Source organism: Penaeus monodon, chromosome 1, assembly GCF_015228065.2.
Source record: "Penaeus monodon isolate SGIC_2016 chromosome 1, NSTDA_Pmon_1, whole genome shotgun sequence".
Lineage (NCBI taxonomy): Eukaryota > Metazoa > Arthropoda > Malacostraca > Decapoda > Penaeidae > Penaeus > Penaeus monodon.
Window position 1 is genome coordinate 15407891 of NC_051386.1, and position 17500 is coordinate 15425390.

A 17500-nucleotide genomic window follows, 5' to 3' on the forward strand; every position below is an offset into this window, starting at 1 on the left:
GTGGCTTAGGGAGAGGGAGGAGGAGTTGGGAGGGGTGTGTGTTGGGGAAATGGGTAATGAGGGTGTGGGTGGATTAAGGGAGGGAGAGATACTTTTTTTTTTTTTTTTTTTTTTTTTTTTTTTTTTTTTTTTTTTTTTTTTTTTTTTTTTAGTGCAGTGATTTATTTTGTCTTGTTTTTTGTGTAGTGTGCGTCTCTCTCTCTCTCTCTCCCTCTCTCTCTCTCTCTCTCTCTCTCTCTCCTCTCTCTCTCTCTCTCTCCTCTCTCTCTCTCTCTCTCTCTCTCTCTCCCTCTCCTCTCCTCTCTCTCCTCTCCTCTCCTCTCCCTCTCTCTCCCTCCTCTCCCTCTCTCTCTCCCTCTCCCTCTCCCTCTTCCTCCCTGTTTCTCCTTTTCACTCAGTAGGACCAGATTACTTGGCCCTTTAAAAAGCCCGGAATATTTTGGCATTTTCGGGTAAACAGTTTTATGCTAATTTTTTGCGATTTTGGGGAGGAAGGAGAGGGAAGATAAAGGAAGAGGGAGAAAGGAAGAGGGATGTTAATGATGATATTGATAACTGTAATGATGATAATGATTCTACTACTGGTAATAGTAATGATAATAATGTTAATCATCAATTAACATAAAAGAAGAAAAAATAGAAAAAAATACATTAACAAAGACGCAGAAGATGGAAAGAAGAAAGTGAATAAGAAACAGAGAGTAGTAATAAGGAAAGCAAAATTTCCTGACATTTTCGATACAGTTAAGTTTTGTGTTATTGTTCGTGTGCATGTATGTGTTTGTCTACAGTCAACATGCATTCCGGTGTTTTACCTGTATATCATGTAATCATATATGTGTATATCAATGTGTAGTGTGTAATATACCGGGCGACACTATACTTAAGTGACCCACATATGAAAAGACAGTTATAAAAATTATCAAAGAAATGTACTCAATTATGGAGGAAATGCTGTACTTCCGCTATGACTAATTATGCAAAATTGGCCTTGATAAGGTGGTAAGTATGAAGAAATATCCTTTGATTAACATTTGTTTTTTTAATTAACCTTTTTATTAACTTTTCTTTTTTTTCTTTTTTTTTTTCCGCCATTTTTGTTCTTTCTGTTTTTTTTTTTTCTGTTTTTTTATATATATACTTTTCTTCTTCTTTTGTTTTTTTTCTCTTTTTTCTCTCTCTTTTATTTTTAATTTTAGTTTTAAGTTTAAGTGATGACGGTAAGCTTTTTAGTTCTGTTATAGTTTGTTTATCATACACATCGCGTTTTTTGAAACATAAGCCTATTTGAAGTCTCGCCGTGACCGGCGTCACCATCGCCGCTACTCCTCCTCCTTCTTCTCTTTTTTCCCTCCTCCTCCTCCTCCGCCTCCCATCCCACTCACCTCGCCCTTCTCCTCCTACTCCTCCTCCTCCTCTTCCTCCTCCTTCTCCTTCTCCTCCCCCTCTTCCTCCTCTTTCTCCCCATCCTCCTCCTCCCCCTCCTTCTCCTCCTCCCCCTCCCCTTCCCCCTCCTCCTCCTCCTCCTCCTCCTTCTCCTCCTCCTCTTTCTCCCCTCCTCCTCCCCCTCCCTCTCCTCCTCCCCCTCCTCCTCCTCTCGTCATCCTCCCCTCCCCTCCCCTCCCCTTCCATCCTCCTCCTCCTCCTCCACCCCCTCCCCCCCCCCCTCCCCCTCCCCCTCCCCCTCCTCCTCCACCTCCTTCATAAGTCGTAAAACTGTTCTATGACTTTAGCCCCTGCTGGTAAGATAGTTAATGCGTCTATATTCTTCTTTATCGTAGTCATTATTATTTTCTCAACTTATGTGCTCGAATATTTTTAATTTTGTGGAAAAATGACAGTTATTGGTGATGTTGTTCTTATTCTTGTTTTCATTTGCTACCATTATTTCATGCATTTTAGTTCAGTATTTTTATCACTATTATTGCTTCACCATTTCCTCGCTCTTCTTTTCCTTGTCTCTCTTTTCTACGTTTTCTTTGTTGTTTTTCATCATTTATTTTTTCTTCCTCCTTATCCTCCGTCTCTTTCTTCTCCTCCTCCACCTCCTCCTCCTTTTCTTCCTCCTCTTCCTCCTCCTCCTCCTCCTCGTCCTGCTCCTCATCCTTTTCCTCCTTCTTTTCCTCCTCTTCTTTCTCCTCGTAGTCCCCCTCCTCCTCCTCTTCCTTTCCTCCTCCTCTTCTTCCTCCTCTTCCTTTCCTCCTCCCTCCTCCTCCTCCTCCTCCCTCCTCCTCCTCCTCCTCCTCCTCCTCCTCCTCCTCCTCCTCCTCCTCCTCCTCCTCCTCCTCCTCCTCCTCCTCCTCTCCTCCTCTCCTCCTCCTTCTTCTCCTCCCTCCTCCTCCTCCTCCTCCTCCTCCTCCTCCTCCTCCTCCTCCTCCTCCTCCTCATATTCGCCCCACAATGACCTACAGCAAAAAACAAAAACAATTCTCCTTGCGCATTTCGACTTTTTTTTTTTATTATCCTTGTCTTTTGAATGATCACCTTATCTCAATATTCCTTTCCGTTTTTCTTGCGCCTTGCTATAATTCCTGCGATTTGTCTTGTCTGGCCATTGAGATTTTGAGCCAAGTGGAAAATTTGTCTCGGAGGAAAGAGCTAAAATTTTCTTGTAAACTTGTATGTTGTTGTTTGTTTGTTTGTTTTGTTTTTTGTTTTTGTTATTAAGTTTATTTTATTACTCTTATTATTTTTTTGTGCTATTGTTGTTGTTGTTTTTATTATCATCATTATTATTGTTTTCATTATTGTTGTTGTTATTAATATTAGTATCATTATCATCATTATTATTGATATTATTATTATGATTTTAATTATTATTATGATTTTTATATTTGTATTATTATTGTAATTATCATTATGATAATAATGATAATTATTATTGTTATTATCATTATTATCACTAGTTTTTTTTTTCTTTTTTCTTTTTTTGTGGTGTTACTGAGAATAATTTTCCACTATCATTAATTATTACTAAATTGGATTAATTCACTAATGCGATTATCATCATTAAGCTCCTGTTTTGTAATTCTCGACCATAGGTTATATTTTGAACAGATACATAACTAATTGTCCTTCTCCTTCCCCTTTCCTCCTTTGCCTCTTTCTCTACCACCACCTCCTCCTTCCTCTTTCCTCCTTTCCCTCTTTCTCTACCACCTACTTCTCCGCTTCCTCCTCCTCCTCCTCCTCCTCCCCTCCTCCTCTTCTTCTTCCTCCTCCTCCTTATAGTACTCTTCCTTCTCCTGTGTGTGTTGTGTGTGTGTGTGTGTGTGTGTGTGTGTGTGTGTGTGTGTGTGTGTGTGTGTGTGTATGCATGTCTGTATGTGTGTGTGTGCGTGTGTGTCCGTCTGTGTCTGCGTCTGTACACACTTATTCTCGCATGTTAAAACTCCTTCGACAAGAAAATGATTACTTACATTGATGAAAGTCCCAGAGTATTTTGTTGCCGTGGGCGAGCTACTGCCATTATTTCCTAATTAATTTCGGGAATGGAAAGAGGGGATGGAGGAACAGGATGAACCGAGAAGAAGGAAGCGCTGAGAAGGGATAAATATGTATATATATATATATATATATATATATATATATATATATATATATATAAAATAGAATAGTAATATAAGATATAAAAAGATATATAATAATAGATCATAAAAATAAGAGGTGAAGAGATAGATAAGGTGGGGGAGGAGGGGATGGAGGAAAAGAAAGATGGAGATGAGAGAGAAGAAGAGAAAGGAGGAAGTTGAAGAGAGAAGGAAGGAGTGCAGGACGAAGTGGGAACAAGAGAAAGGAAGAGGTTAGAAGTTGGTTGAAATTAGGGTGAAGAAAGAGACAGTGAAGAGAACAGGAAGATAAAAGGTGAAGGAAGAAAGAAAAGAAAAAGGAAGTGAGAAGAGATAGAAGGGCAAAAGAAGTGAAAGAGAAAGATAGAAGAGAAAGAAAAAATATTAGGAATGATTAACCGTGTGACCGAAATACAGGACTCCTTTGAGACATGTGTAACTTATTGTATATAAATTGTTCTAACAGTGTGTTGAATTCAGTTGCAGAAATGCAGAGTGCAATTGATTTACTCGTGCGGAAGCACTAAATGCATCAGCAGATCTGTTACATAAATTTGATACACAACTTCCTTTTTTCAAGAACTTCTTTATCCGTAATAATTAATACATTATGACATGCATCTTAAATGCAAGTTGAATATTTGATAAAGAAACGTTATATAAGCTCATTTCCCGTTGCATGGACCATAAGCCATTTACACTGATGACTACTTGAGGTTTATCCTGGGAAAGAGGCTTTAAAGGAAGAAGGTTTGGCCTATGTTATTGTCAGGAGGGAGAGACAATCTATAACATGTTTGGGACGTGTTTGGAGCGCGCTATGAGTGATGAGAAAGGACTTATTTTTAAACGAAGTTGACCCCTCTCCGTTCTTTCAGTTATTTCCACATATATTTTTCGTTCGTTCGTTTTCTGCTCAAACTTCTTTACTCTCTTGTTCTCATTTAATAAAGCCTTGCCGTTACGCATCTTTCTCGTCAGTGCAGTTGTGATTCAGCGAGGCAGATTTAAGCAGCGACATGCACTAGCGGATACCAAACACACCGGCTGGTAATAATAGCACATACAACATCGACCGTTAAGATAGCCCAGTTCGCTAGGTGAAGACGACTGACTATTGACACTTGTGAACGCAAATCGTTGATAGTATATTTTTTTCGTTTTTTTGTTTTGTTTATTTTTAAAAAAGAAAGTTCTGGTCATTATTAGCTTGATTGTACATGATTTTTTTTTTTTTTTTTTTTTTTTTAAGGAACTTCAACCAGTACCATCCTTAGTTACCTATAGATAACTGTTAGCTGTCTGTCTATCTGTCTGTCTGTTTGTCTGTTCCTCTGCCTGTCTGTCGGCCTCTCTCTCTCCTTCTCTCTTTTTCTCTTTCTTTTCCTTCTCTCTCTCTCTCTCTCTCTCTCTCTCTTCTCTCTCTCTCTCTCTCTCTCTCTCTCTCTCTCTCTCTCTCTCTTCTGTCTGTCTACGTCTCTCTCTCTCTCTCTATCCCTCTCTCCGTGTTCCCTCTCTTTACGGCAGAACTTGCACCGATAAATCACCCACGTAAGTGTCCCTCAGCAGAACGTGCCGCGTCTCAAACTTAGATTTATAACGAAACCCTGAGATCTTTAAAGTCTACGAGAAAAGGGAGGTAGAGAGAGAGAGAGAGAGAGAGAGAGAGAGAGAGAGAGAGAGAGAGAGAGAGAGAGAGAGAGAGAGAGAGAGAGAGAGAGAAACGCCCATGTGTCTTCCATCCGCTTGTTTTGGTAAAGCGGGGGTTGGGGTGCGGGGGTGGGAGGTGGGGGAGAATGAGGTCTAAGGGGGGTACGGGGTTAGTAGCGGGAGAGGGGTAGGGGAGGGGTAGGGGTAGGGTAGGGTAGGGTAGGGTAGGGTAGGGTAGGGTAGGGTAGGGTAGGGGTAGGGGTAGGGTAGTTTATGTGTGAAGAAGGAGGGTTAAGAGTTTGGATTTCCCATTAAGATTAGCTTTGATTTGGCTGTTTTATTAAGGGTGATTATTAGATTATCCAACAGGGCCAAAGTACAGATCGTCTACATGCGCACACGCACACGCACACGCACACGCACATACACACACGAGAGAGAGAGAGAGAGAGAGAGAGAGAGAGAGAGAGAGAGAGAGAGAGAGAGAGAGAGAGAGAGAGCGAAAGAGAGTGAGGGGGGGGGGCGAAGGAGTTAAGGCATGCCAGGCTTTCTGCCAAAAAGAAAGTACGACCTTGAATACAAAATCGATGTGTATCTTTGTCTCGCTCCTGCTTGTGCATTTTTGACAACGCTGACTGCAACCCTGTTATTTAAATCATGTATCTCCATCAAGCAAAAGTCAATATTAATAAAGACAGGGAATCCTATCTGTTTGATATCGATTCTGCGGTTCGCCATTGTCAGAGAGACGCAGTTTGCACCAGCTTAATTACGTACAAGTTGATGGAACCAATTACTGAAATAATTAATAAGTAAATGGCTGGAGTGTATGAAATAGCGCGAGCGAAAATGGGAAAAAGTGGCAACTGAATGACATGAGTTGCCAGTGCGTATTTTGGAGAATGACTCCAGTAGGAGAGGTGATTATGTGGGGATGGAATGTGTGATTTACGACCTTAATGATTTGGCATTGATGATCATGATAACCTCTTATAATAATTATATTTTTTATATTGTTGTTGTTGATGTTATTATTATTGTTGTTTTGTTGATGTTGTTGTTGTTTTTATTATTATCGTTATTATTATCATTGTTATTATTATTTTATTATTATTATTATTATTATTATTATTATCATTATTATTATCATTATTATCATCATTATCATCATTATTTTTGTCATTATTGTTATCAATATCTTTAATTATTTTCATATATCATTATTATCATCGTCATCATCATCATCATCATCATCATCATCAATCATCATCACCATCATCATCATTATCATTATCATTATTATAATTATTATTATTGCTGTCGTCAGTGTTATTATCATCATCCTCATCAGAGGCAGCAGCGGCATTATTATCATTATTACAATTGTCATTATCATTGGCAGCACTACTATTATCATTATAGTTGGTAATAGTAACGATAATTGCGATAACAATCCTAATGCTAATCTACAATATTAAAAAAAAAAAAAAAAAAAAAAAAAAAAAAACTAAATGTTAAAAGTAATCGATAAGTACTTTTTTTTTTTTTTTTTTTTTTTTTTAATAATAATATAATACCCTTCAAACAAGCGTTTTCCCCAATTTCCTTTCTGATCGTCTTTACACAACCTTTATTTACTTCTTTGCCTGTTCCGTTTTCGTTGTGGTCTCCTTTATTACCTTTCGTAGACGTTATGTGACTTATTCCGTTCTCACAGTGTTCGTTGTATGGGGGTTTTACGGCAGTTTAAGCTGTGTAGCGTGTATAGTGTTGCGGTCCGACCACCTGCTACAGTTCATTGTGTTCTTCGTGGGAAATGTTTGTTCACTGTGTTCATTGCGAGATTTTCTGTGTGTGTGTGTGTGTTTCGTGGGAATGTTTGTTCAATGTGATCATTATCGGAAATGTTTGTGTGCGTGCGTGTGTGTGTGCGCGCGGCTGGGTGTGTGTGTGTGTGTGTGTGTGTGTGTGTGTGTGTGTGTGTGTGTGTGTGTGTGTGTGTGTGTGTGCGTTCTTTTTGTTTGTTCTTTGTGTTCATTGTGGGGAGGTGTTTTTGTTTTTGTTGTTGTTGTTGTTGATGTACATTATTTGTTTGGTGTTTGTTTACGTCCCTTTCTTTGTTTCCTATATTCTCTTTGTAGAGAAGAAGCAAAAACAGAAAGAGGAAAAGAAGAAAATTATAGTAAAAAATTATAAGAGAAAACAGAGAACTAACAAGGAAACTAGTAATAGCAGTACGAAACATTAAAAAAAATACGAAATAAAAAAGAAATGAAATAATAGGAAAACAACGTCAGTGTTATCAGTCAATTTCATCAAAGGAAAGTTTGATTACATTCCTATCTAAAATCTCTAGCGCTATTACATCACCATACTTAATTCATCACTCTGAGCGTAATTTCATCTCTGCACATAACGATTTCCAGTTATGCAGAAGTTCATGTAAATTGCTCTCTTTTTGTCGGTTATGTAATGGCAAATATTAATTTACTTTTTATTATTGTTGTTATTTTTTATTTGCTTTATTTTTACTATTGTTGTTGTTTTTTTTTTTTTTTTTGTTTTTTCTTATTTCTGTTATTATTATTATTATTATTATTATTATTATTATTATTATTATCCTCATTATGTTAATGTTATTATTATTATGATTATGATTATTACTATTATCATTAATATTACTACTACTACTACTACTACTACTACTACTACATCTCTACTACTACTACTACTACTACTACTACTACTACTTCTGCTACTATTACTACTACTACTACTACTACTACTACTGCTATTGTTGTTGTTGTTGTTATTAACAGTATTATCGTTATCGTTACCAATATTGGTGTTGCTGTTTTCATTAATATCGTCAGTATTATTTTTATTATCATTACTATAATCTTCTTCATTACCGTTTTCATTTTCCATTTCATATTGATTTCCAGTTTCATTTTTCATGTTCATTTTCATAATCGTTACCATTAATATTATCAGCATCATTATCATTACTCTGATCCTTACTATCATCAGAATGTTTATCACTTTATTGGTTTTAGTAATCTAATCAGTAGCATCACCATTGATCCAATTATTGTAAAAATTATCATTGATTTTATTATTATTATTATTATTATTATTTTACAATGTATATGTTATTTAGCCTGAGGAGTGAATCGCAAAGGTAACAAGTCAAGCAAAATATCACTTTACTCAAATGTAATATATATCCCTATCAAACGCAAGATCAAATTAATCCAAATCAAACGAATCGAACAAAGCCAGGTAGATATCGAATAAATAAATAAGTCAATAGATATATTGATCCGTAGAATAAACAGATAAATAGGTGCGTAGATAGATAAATGAATCTATTAGAAAATGAATATATGAATAAATGAGTTAATAGATAAACAGACGAATCAGTAAATAAATATTTATGGTGATAAATATGAATGCATGAATAAAAGCAATATCAAATAAGATGAACACAATGTCATGCAATGTCGAGTAGAATGTCAAGCAACCAAAGAAGGGCAGGCGAGTTCGAAATTAATATCAAACAGACTCAAACGCCACTAACAAAGGCAAATTGCAACACCGGACATCCTAAGGAACGCTTGCAATGTCTCGCAATTTGTACCACACCAGCATGCCTTTGCATTAAGTTATTTGCAGAACTTATTGTTCCTCTCTCTTTCTCTTTTTGTTTCTTTCTCTTGTTATTTTTATATATTTTTATTGCTCTCTCTCTCTCTCTCTCTCTCGCTCTGTCTTCTCTCTCTGTCTTCTCTTTCTTTTCTTCTCTCTCTCTTCTCTTTTCTCTTTCTCTCTCTTCTCTCTCTCTCTCTCTCTCTCTCTCTCTCTCTCTCTCTCTCTCTCTCTCTCTCCCTCTCCCTCTCTCTCTCTCTCTCTCTCTCTCTCTCTCTCACACTCTCACTCTCACTCTTTCGCACTTTCTTGATAGAGGAAACTTTTCTAATTTCATTCTTTCCCTTTCCTTATACTTCTTAATTTAATTCTTCTTTCTTTCCCCTTTATTTTCTAAATTCAAGCTCCGAAGAAGAAGAAGAAGAAAATGAAGAAGAAGAAGAGAGAAAAAGATGGAAAATAGGCAAAAAGAAGAAGGTGAAGAAAAGGAAGAAGAAGAAGGAAAAGAAGACGAAGAAAAAAGAAGAAAGAAAGAACAAAAGAAAGAAAAATAAGAAGTAAAGGAAGGACGGAGAGAGAGAGAGAAAAAAAAATAAAATCATTTAGCCTAATCTGCTTTGATATTCAAACACAAACCACTTATGGAAATGTAACCCAAAACAGATGCAAAACTACAAGAAACTCGTTACGTCGTTACGGAATTACGGAGAGGGGGGTAGGGGGAGGGGGGGAGAGACTTTGCGTTAATAATCCACCTCAAAGTTAAAAGAAGAAGCAGGGTCATCTTAAGAATATCTTTCCTTGGGTTAAGAATACCTTAAACGACCTTCATTAAGGGGTCATTTTCATTCTTTATTCTTCACTTTTCATCGGATTTCCCTTCGTTATTTTTTCTCGTTAAATCGACTCATGCCTTGTTCTTCTCTTAGGATGTTTACATTTATCTTGTGTCATTTTCTCTCGGTTCCTTTCACTTTGATCTGTCCTCGTTTTAGTCATGTTATTGTATGTTTACATTTATCCGTTGTGTGTCTTGTCGTCTGCATATTACTATCTGCTTTCTCACTCTGTTTCGTCTTTCTGTCTCTATCTCTCTCTCTCACTATCTCTCTTCTGTCTCTCTTCTCTCTCTCTCTCTCCTCTCTCTCTCTCTCTCTCTCTCTCTCTCTCTCTCTCTCTCTCTCTCTCTCTCTCTCTCTCTCTCTCTCTCTCTCTCTCTCTCTCTCTCTCTCTCTCTCTCTCTCCCTCTCTCTTTGTCTTTATATATATATATATATATATATATATATATATATATATATATATATATATATATAATATATATATATATATATATATATATATATATATATATATATAATATATATATATATATTTTTTCTTTCTCTCTCTCTCTCTCTCTCTCTCTCTCTCTCTCTCTCTCTCTCTCTCTCTCTCTCTCTCTCTCTCTCTCTCTCTCTCTCTCTCTCTCTCTCTCTCTTTATCCACCCATACCTGTTCTTGTTTTTGTAATTGTAACATTTCGGATAATGGCATCTTTTGTTAATATTTGCTCTGTTGAATAAGTTGGCTTTGATGAGTTAACTGATTTCATTATTTATCCGTTATTTTTCTTAATTAATTTGTATTATTATTTATTTCCAATATTTTCTGGTTATCGAGGCCAACATTAATACTGTACTTAATACCTTGATCGATACCATCTATTGACATTATTTCGACATAAGTAAATCTGTAGTTTGATCTAAGACTATCTTTTGATAGATACATTTGTTTGTTTCGGCATCCAAAGCATCAATATTTTACAAAACAACATGTCAAAAGACAAACCTAACAAAAAAAGCAAAATACGAGGGGCAGAGAAGGTCACGCAAACAAAAGAGAAGGGGGGGGAGGAAAGATTGCATACTGTATATTGTATAAATGTATTTTGATATTTAGATGTACATGGGTACACAGCAATGTGCTTATATATATACAAAAATACATAGGCATTCATTCGTCTGTAGAGAATTTTATATATATATATGTGTGTGTGTGTGTGTGTGTGTGTGTGTTGTGTGTGTGTGTGTGTGTGTGTGTGTGTGTGTGTTTGTGTGCATGTAGTATAGTTGTATATTATATATATATATTATATATGATATATGATATATATAATGTATATATATTATATATATTATATATATATATATATATATATATATATTATATTATATATATATATATAATTATATATATTATATATATATATAGTATATATTATATGATATATATATATATGTATATATATATGTATATAATGTATATATGTATATATGTTATGATATGTATATATGCTATGTATGTGTATGTACACACACAACACAAAACAAACACACACATACACAACACACACACATACACAACACACACACATACACATAACACACACACACCACACTCACACACACACACACACACACACGCACACGCACACCACACACACACACACACACACACACCACAACACACACACACACACACACACACACACACACACACACACACACACACACACCCAAATTCCATCCCTTTCCGTACTGTACCCGAACTCCATCAGATCAGCTGGAAAATCTGTCGAGCGGCCGTCCGCGTGTGCCAGCGCCTCGGACACAGCGGGCGAGCGCGCGATGGCCCGCCCCTCCTCGTCTCACACAGCTAGCCAACCCGCAGCCAGGCAGCCACAGAGCTAGCCTGGCAGCCATTTACAGCCCAGTTTGTACCTGCTGACTGCGCGGGACACAGCTCGGGCGTGCGGCTGTGTCGGCGGCAGCGGCGGTAGTGAAGGAAGCGGTGATCCGCGTTCGAGTTCGTGTTTGTGAATAGGTGTGTGTGTTTGAGTTCGTGTGGAGGGCGAGGTGGATATAGTGTTCTTCGTGTGGTGATTTTAGTGTTATTTCGTGGTGTTATGTTGTCGTTGGTGTGTTATGAATATTTTTTTTAAACCGGATAAGATCTCCGTTTCGTTCTTTAGTGTTTGCTACAAGCTCGCGTGGCCTCTTTTGATAGTTGACTGACCTGGCTGTCAATGGGAGCTCACGAAAAGCTTTTGAATAAGGAGTGAGCTTTGGGGAGGTTAGCACAAGTGTGAAATTACTCGAACAGTTACTATTTACTATATCACACACTTCTCGAGGAACAAGTGTATTAAATGATGAACTGGTATCGGAGTGTTGAATTTATGATTAACCAAGCACACACGGCGGGCCTGGTAAAAACGGTGAACACTTGATGCAAAATGAACTAAAAGGAATCTGACTGAAGCAAGTGTTTACAAGTGCCACGTGAGGGAGACATCGCGCTGACGATCACCCAGACTGTCAGCTCCAAAACCCCGACGCAGTGAAACGTCAGGAGGGAACCAGAACGCCCCCCCCCCTCCTTGAACCTTCCCCCTTCCTACCCATTGCCCCCTATCTCCTTCTCCTCCTTCCCCCTCCCAGACGATCCCTCACACCCCTCTTCCCCCCCTCCTCCTTCACCCCCCCCCTCATACCTCCCTACCCCACCTATATCCCCCACGGGTATTAGTGACGGTCACAGCCGAAAGTGTAGTGCTGTGTAGCCTAGTTTAACTGCGTCACCCCCTCCCCTTTCCCTCCCCTCCCCTCCCCTCCCTTTCCCTTCCCTACTCTTCCCTCCCCTTCCCTTTCCTTCCCCTTGCCCTCCTCCCTTCTCCTCTCTCTCATTCCTCAACTTTTCCCTCCTCTCCCCTCTCCCTTGCCCTCCCCTCCCCTCCCCTTCCTTCCCTCTCCCCTTCCTTCCCTCTCCCCTTTCCCTCCTCTCCCCTCATCCCCCCTCCCCCCTTCCCTTACAAAAGTGTCCTGAGGAGGAAGGAAAGTTTCCCTTCTTAAATTTAGAAACTAGCCACCCCCCTCCCCCACCCCCATCCCCCCTTGGCTAGTGGTCCGCTGTGCTGCACGAATAAATATTTCCTCTCTGCCTCCCTCTTCTCTTCCTTCTTCTCTCTTCTCTTCTTTCCCCTCATTCGCCTCCCCCCCCCCCTCCTCCCCTTTGATGTCGGCTTCTTCGCGGTCATCAGCTGAAGTTACGGAAAGAGGAAGAGAGAGAGAGAGAGAGAGAGAGAGAGAGAGAGAAGAGAGAGAGAGAGAGAGAGAGAGAGAGAGAGAGAGAGAGAGGAGAGTGAAGCGGAGAAAGGTTGTGACATGGAAAAATAATGAGAACAAGATAGTAGGAACGAGACAGGAATATAGCCTGATAATGAGATAGAAAGAGAGGCATACAGACAGACAAGCAGACAGACAAGCAGACAGACAACAGACAGACAGACAGACAGACAGACAGACAGACAGACAGATAACCCGAGAAGAGAGTGCGAGAGACAGACAGATAGACAGATAGATAGATAAACCGAGAGAGAGAGAGAGAGAGAGGACGAGAACACAGCAGCGATAGTGGCCCGGGGACCAAGCCTTGGAGTTAACTCTTCGCCCTCATCTCAAGGCGCGGAGACCGAAGTTCCGTGGGAGGAATGCGAAAAAGGGGCGGTCCGCTCTTTCAAGACACGAGGTTGATGGGGGGCCTGGCTTCGTTGGGGTAGGGGGGAGGGGGGGAAGGCGGAGAGGGAGAAAGGGGGAAGGGTAGGGGGAATAGGAGAGGGGAAAGGGGAAGGGGAGAGGGAGGAAGGGCGAAGGGTAGGGGGAATGGGAGGAAGGGGAAAGGGGTGGGGGAGAGGGGAGGGGAAGGAGAGAGGGTGGGGGAAGGGACGAGGAAGACGTAGGAAAGGGTGGAGGGAGGGGAAAGGGAGAGGGAGGTAAGGCAAAGGAAGGGTGGGAAGGAAAAAGGACGGGGGAGGAATGAGAAGAAGAAGGAATAAAAAAGGTAAGAGGGAGAAGAAAAAAACTTGGAGAGTTAAGTAGAATAATAATAAGAAGAAAGAAGAACAGATTGTGCCAAAAGTAGGAGAAGATGGAAGAGTGTAGACGAAAAAAAAGGAAGAAGAATAAAAGATAAATCGAGTCAAAGAAGAAACAAGAAGAGAGGAAGGAGAGAGTGATGAAAGGGAGGAAGTGAGAGAGAGAGAGTCTTCCGAAACAGGTGCAAGAATATGTGCTGGTGATTTCGGGAGTGTTTGCCAAACAGGCAAGAGGGAGAGAAGGCTAAGCATAGTTTAGCCTGATATGCGAAAGGAGAGGATCACTTGTTGCTATTCAGGAGTTACGAAGAAGACAGAAATTAATATCTGTCTATCTAGCTATCTATTTCTATCGATCTATCGATCTATCTACTATTTCTATCTGTCTGTCTATCTATATATCTGTCTATCTATCTATCTGTCCGTCTGTGAGTCTGTCTGTCTGTCTTTCTGTTTGTCTGTCTGTCTGTCTTTCTGTCTCCGTCTGCCTGTCTATCTAACTAACTATATCTATCTATCTGTCTCTCTACCTATATAACAGAAAGAAAAAATGCCCATAACGATTTGTTTTTCTTGAGAGGAGGGGAGACTATTTTATCTGACATCAAGTATTTTACATGAATAATTAAAAGGACAGATACAGACCGAACTATAAGATTCTTAGAATTATTATCCGCAGACGTGGGCCGACAACGCCCATGATTCAGCGCGCATCTCGCCCATAGAATTTCGCAGACCGAACACGTCACTTTGATTAATGAAACGGCGAGATTACATGCCGATAAATATAAAAGAAATTTAGTAGAATTCAATATTATTATTTTTTAAAGGAATTATTCATCATTTTTTGCTACATCGGGAATCGTAAATTAATTCCATTTTCACATCATAATGAATTGGAAAGAAAGTTCGTGAATAATGTAGAGGTGGCTTAGAATCGAGTCAAGGGACCGGACCGGCGTCGAGTGAGGGTTACAGGAAGGGTTATAAATAAGAAATGGCCTCCAGACAAATTAGATGAACCATATTGTTATGCAGATCAGGAAAAGGGGGTGACGTGAAGTATGAAAATAATTCTCCCTTTTTATAATGAGTTTCTCTCTCCTGACAGATGATGGTGAAATTATTATTGTTTTTTTCTTTTTTCTCTTCTTTTTTTGTATAATGCTTTTATGGGCATTCAAACTCATTGCCGAGAAAATGTGTTTATTGTGATAAGTTCATCTCTGAGCTTGTAGTCGGGTGCTCGTCGCTTGCCAGAGTAAATCTCGGCACACCTGTAATAAGGGCCTAAAACCTGTTCTGACCTTGTTCTTTTGTTATTTCTCTCTCTCTCTCTCTCTCTCTCTCTCTCTCTCTCTCTCTCTCTCTCTCTCTCTCTCTCTCTCTCTCTCTCTCTCTCTCTCTCTCTCTCTCTCTCTCTGCCAAGTAAGCTGTCAATAATGAATTACGAGAGAACTGAAAGGCCTAAGTCCTGCAGTCGAATGAATGGCTGTCATATATATACAAACACATACATATATACATATACACACACAAATATATATACATACATACATGCATACATACATATACATATACATATACAAACATATACACAGTTACACACACACACACACACTGTATATATATGTATATATATATATATATATATATATATATATATATATATATATATACATACATATAATCACATTTGCCGCTAGTTACCCGTGTTCTAATCATGAGATCCCTCGCATTAAACTTCATTGATGACTATATAATGACTCATTTAAAAAAGTGATTAAAGAAATTTCAACACTACGTAATCTTGATCTCGCCACGCACCAAGGAAAGGAAATTCCGTCTATGTTATCGTAGTCGATTTTAGTTGAATATTAAGATTAAACCCGAAGACAAAAAAAGAAAAGAAAAATGAAAGATTAGAAATAAGTAATTGCCAACTGGATACATGATACAAGATGAGCTTGCATGATCTGGGGGAGGGGGGGGAGGGAGGGGGATAGAAGAAGAAGCTTCATTTATGATAGGAAGGGGAGTGAGGAGGAGGAGGAGGAAAAAAGGAAGAAAAATGAAAAAGAAGTGGTAGTGATGATGATTGGTAGTGGTGATGAAGTTGATGATAATTTTGATGAATTGGAGGATGAAGAAAGGAGGGAGGAGGAGAGTAGTAGTGATGATGATGATAATGATGATATGATGATGACTATGAGGAGGAGGAGTAACAGCAAAAGCAACAGGTAGAAAATGAAAATGAAAACTAAAAGGATAATAATAAGGACAAGAATGAAGAAAAGAATAAACGGAAGACTAAGATAGAATAAGAACGAAAAAAAAAAAAAAAAAAAAAAAAAAAACAGAAGGGCCAATAGACGAATAGAGACAACCCGCTACAGTAATTATATCGAAGAGATTAAATAGAGAGAAGATATGGATTATGAATTCCAAAGCGTAATCATGTCTTGCCAATAATTTCAGGACCGACGGCGCTTCATTAATTCCGTGATATTTGAAGAGATAAATGATGAGGTTTTGATCGAGTCTGATGATGATGTGCTCAGGGAATTTCAAATTTATTTTGATTTCGTGAATTAATTGTATTTTATTTGTGTATTTGTTTATCTGTTTGTATGTTTAATTGTGTGTTTGTTCTTTTCTTTCTATTGGTTATGTATTCATTTATAACTTCATTAATTTTTTTTTTATCATCACTGATCATACATTTCTTATAGTTACTTTTATGTAAATTTTAATTTTTTTCTGTCTATATGTTCGTCTATCGATTTATTTATTTACTTATTGTTATTTTTGCATCTCTAAAGTGAAAGCGATAGCTAATATATGCAGCTTCATTGTTTTAAAAAACTGTAATGAAGTGAGGAAGATTATTGCAAAAGGAAATGAAAATAATGCCAATCATAATTATTTTCGTTATCATTTTTATCCCGTCCTCGTTTTCGCTGACGTCATCACCTCAATATCCTTTGAAAATGTCAAGAGGAACTTGTATTCTCTTGGGAACATTAGGTACAGACAAAAAAAAAAATACTTTGGATACAGAAAGACACTCACGGGGGTACAGAATTTGTAAATACTTCGATAGTAATATTACATGAGCGCATGTCTTTTTAATTCCTCTGAATGAAATGCATAATCCGTTTCTGAATGGCTGTGCTCACGTTCGCATTACTAGCACAAGTAAAGGTCTATGAGTGGATGGAATTTGTGGTTTCACGCATGTGTAGTTGTGTGTGTGCGTGCATGTGCACAAATCTAATATAATCTAGATCTCTCTTCCTGCCTCTCTCTCTCTCTCTTTCTTCGTATATATCTATATCTATCTATATATATACATATATTATATGCATATATATATATATATATATATATATATATATATATATATATATATATATATATATATATATATACGTATGTATGTATGTATGTATATATACGTGTATATATGTTATACCATGTTCCAGTATACCAAAACCCAATACATATACATTGCACGCCTCTAAACACGGACCGTATTTCCCTGCGCAATAAAACCAAAAAATGAAATCATAAAACCCCGAAATTCGCCAAAAGCGAATGCAACATTGCAGAGTTGACCGTCGAATGAGGCCCGTTGACGACCCCATTACACCCTCCCCCCCTCTTCCTTCCACCCTCCCCTCCTCCCTCATCTCCTCCCCCCACTTATCTCCAACTT

General features: G+C 38.4%; 1 protein-coding gene across 3 annotated transcripts in view; it reads left to right on the forward strand.

Annotated features, from left to right (window-relative positions):
* LOC119594161 (cAMP-specific 3',5'-cyclic phosphodiesterase, isoforms N/G-like) overlaps nucleotides 1-17500 on the forward strand; it is a 105383-nt gene that overhangs the window by 9246 nt on the left and 78637 nt on the right. For 2 of the 3 annotated variants that reach the window (XM_037943332.1, XM_037943396.1), the window contains exon 1: nucleotides 11465-11732. The exons of the other annotated variant lie outside the window; for it this stretch is intronic. The gene's annotated coding sequence lies outside the window, so the exon portion shown is untranslated. Of the gene's footprint in view, nucleotides 1-11464; nucleotides 11733-17500 lie in introns of those variants that run through there. 3 annotated transcript variants of the gene reach the window in all.